Genomic DNA, 3,956 nt, shown 5'->3' on the forward strand with positions numbered 1-3,956 from the left:
TTACATAGTACACATTTATTACAACAAACTAAAAAAAAAACTTGATTTTTTTACGTGACTATTGGTGGTAACCGACAAGTGTAAACTTAAAGTAAATGGAATGTGTAAGAGAAAATAGTTGACTATTAAGCTTAATAGGAAAATAAACTTGATATTTATAATAATCTATTGGACGAAATGGCCGTCCAGTGCTTCCAGGTTTTCCATGGTGGTCTAGCTTCAATTGACTCATGATCTAAGCTGATGAAATTAGCACAATCTCCACAAAACCCCTTCTGATACTAATCAACATATGCTCATTAGTGACTGGCTTCAAGAGGTATATCCTGGAGTTCTAATGAGAAGCAGTGACCAGTGGAGTTCAACCGGGTCAGTTGTAAGATAGCAACTCATTGACGACAATGGTGGGTGTGTCGCTCAATTTCGTGGATTAGTTGAAGTTAGACATTAACACCTTTGAAAGCCGGCTCAATGGTCTAGTAGGTTAAGCGTTAGCGCACGAGGCTGATAGGTCCTGGGTTCGAATCCCGTGAGGGGGATCGTGGATGCACACAGCTGAGGAGTCCCACAATAGGACGAAGCGGTCGTCTAGTGATTCCAGGTTTCCAACGGTAGTCTAACATCGATGGGTTCATGATCTTAATCAAAAAAGAATTTATTTTAATCTAGTGTTGTATACAAGTAGCTAAGTGGATAATGTGATGACGTTAGAAGCTGACGGTACTGGTTTCGATTCCCGGAGTCAACATTAACTCGAATTAAGGTACATCCAGCTGGTGAGTCCAAAATAGAGCGAAATGTGAGTCCTGTATTCCACTACAACCCACCATCCATCTTTCCTTATAATGCTTGTAACTTAAGGCAATACAGAGGCAATACACATAGTATGCACATATATCAATAAGAGACGTGAACGTTTAACCTCTAGACAACTGTTACGGCATCCAACAGTGCTGATGTATAACTTCAACCAATCCACGATTTTGCGCAACCATATTTTATTTTCTTCAGTGGGTAACTGCCTCACACTGCTTCTCTAGGACGAAATGGCCGTCCAATATTTCCAGGTTTTCAGTGGTGGTCTAACATTGATCGGTTCATGACTTCAATAAAATTCAACAGTCTCCACAACCACAAAGTAAAATTAATTTCAACTAGCTTGGAAAATATCGATTTTACTAAGTAAGCTTATAGAAATGAGTACTCTGAGAGAAAATGTGCAAGTAAGCTAATTTAATGGGAATTACAGTTATGACAGCGACCAATCACTTCAAGTATGTATAGTTTCCAGAATAGAATTTGAACATGGAGCATAATGATTTTGTGCCTAATTTTCCACTCGATTGATGCAAATATCTGGTTCAATAATTTTTATCGTTTTATTATGAATGGATATTAATTCTTTAAGTACTAAATATATAAAATTTATCTTTCTAACATTCTGTCAGGTTTGTTTCTTAATTGAATTATACCAAGCTAAAGAATTGTATACATTAGCATCTGGATAAGTTATTAATTAGCACGCCTCTCTTAAGTGGGCTTTCATCTCAGTTCCTATGGAGACTAACAAAAGCACAAAAATTACAAATACAATCTTCCTAAAATGAAAATAGTGCTTCGCTAAATCATTATTTCCAACACATACCGAGTTAGAAGGTGTGAATTCTCAGAGATCATTCCATTAGGTGATTTGTACGTCGTGGAAGATAAGATGTATATACAGACTGTCTAATTTAGTTCAGTATTTAATTTAAATGAAAATTTAAAAAAGAGCAGAAAGAACTGATATGTCTTGTTGAAACTTCATTACTGATCAAGACTTTAGTACATATTGATGAGGTGAAAATTACAACTCTGAGTCGTCTCTGTGTAATATACTTCAAATGAATTTAAGCCGTGAAATGTGAAACTTAACATTCCTTTTCAAAAAAATATTGTTTTTTATGTGTAATCATGGTTAGATCGATTTGATTTAATCTATAATTCCTATCTTGTTGATTTGGTAGGTAATACTGTGGTGAGCGCTACTGATGTCGATAAATATAATTAGTATGCATCATCAATCGAAAGTGATATACCTGGAGGTTGAAGTTTAGGAAAATAGAAAAGAGGAGAACGAGAACAGAGAGTGATTGGTGTGGAAACGAAAGAAAAATCAAGTCTAAGACAATCGAATGAAATTTTACAAATGAAGTATTTGTTGTATGGTTCTCAGATTTTATCCGAGATGTTCTATAATTTTGCATTCAAATACATTTGGTGTTAGTGTTCACTACAATACTTTGATTTAGAAACTCAGTAAATTAGATTGTACCATTCATGAGACATTTGTAACCATTAGACAAGAGCTATGAATATAGTTATTTGTAATGAACCTTCGAATGTGTCTTAAATAAGGTTTACAGAGGCACAAATTCAAATTTTTCCAAGAATCTTTAATTTTACGAGTGGAAAGTCGAAACATATACGAGAATCCTGTTCTTAATCCATATCAATTTTTAAATTTCCTTATAAAATTTCAATTATTTTTCCTAAAAATAATTAGTTAACTGAAGCTTTCATTGATGCTCTTGGTTTAAAATAGAGTAGTAGTTGGTTGGTGATTAAATTCAGGAATGAAGATCTTAAAGGATCTAATAGAAATTTACATTACAAGCTTTTAAATGATTAAGGTTTAGAATTATTAAAATCTTGGTCATGGTAATTAAACCGATCATTGTATAGGTGCTCTTTCTTAAACAATCATTTTTATCACTGTTGGTATTTTACGTTCTATGTATTTCTGCTTAATATTTTGTGTAACAAATTGGAGCCCACAAATGCCCTGGTGCGGCCGAGAGTGGGAAGAGTCAGCTCTCCCTCTCGAAATGCTCTCACACGGCTACGTTCATGCAACCACTGCCACAGAAGTCCTACTCACTGCCTTGTTGAGGTGAGGGTGTTGTTTAAAAAACTGAGTGGACGAAAAGCGAATGTCCGGTGCTTTAACTGGGTTAATGGACACGGGGGATCCACATAGGGGAGTTGGGAAACCCTGATTTCAAACTAATGGTGTACATGAGCTCCAGTATCCTGAGGGAACAAATGGAGTATGAACCTATTGTTGGTTACCGGCTACCATGTGACTGCATCTCCTAACGTTGCCCCACTGCCTTGTGGATCAGACCTTTAGGTCGAAGGCTCCAGGTGTGGCTCCCTTAAAAAAACCACCTGCTTTGGTTTGGGCACCTGGGCCGTATCCCAGCCCTCACACAAATCGAATGATTTATGTGGCGCATATCCATTTGGTGCCTCCTTGTACTAATATTTATATGTTTAAATAAATATAAATAAATAAAATAATAACCTGGAACCCGCTCAACGATCATTCTGTGAAACGTACACTTTAAGCGGCAACAGAATTCTGTCAGTAAGAGCTATTACAACTATGGGGGATTGTGGAGATTGTTAAATTTTATAATTTGTACTTTAGTGACTCATAAGTGGCTAGTTTTTAAAGGTAATTTCAATAGTTCAAATGCAATGCTGTGACCAGTGAAATTTATCTATGTCAAATGTGGGATAGTTATATACTAACGGCATCAGAAAACAGTTAAGCAACATTGAAATCATTGGGTACCTGTTCATTGGTTTGAAGGTTCAACACACATTGAGAGGCCTGAATTTCGTGAGTTCAACCCCCCCCCCGTGTGTAATCGTAAATAGGTACTTCTAAGGAGAACCAAACTAGAATGAAACATCTATTCCGTAATACATGGTTTTAATAATATTCTAAATAAAGTTATCTAGCGATGTAAACTATAAATTTTATTGTGTTCGAGAATCGGATCACAAAGGATCCTTTGAAATCATGATTAGATGTCACTAGCCCCCAATATATATATATATATATATATATATATATATATATATATTCATAAGAGGAAATGATTATGGGATTATTTTAATAAAAATCA

This window comes from Schistosoma haematobium, chromosome 1, assembly GCF_000699445.3.
Source record: "Schistosoma haematobium chromosome 1, whole genome shotgun sequence".
In the NCBI taxonomy this organism is placed as follows: Eukaryota; Metazoa; Platyhelminthes; class Trematoda; order Strigeidida; family Schistosomatidae; genus Schistosoma; species Schistosoma haematobium.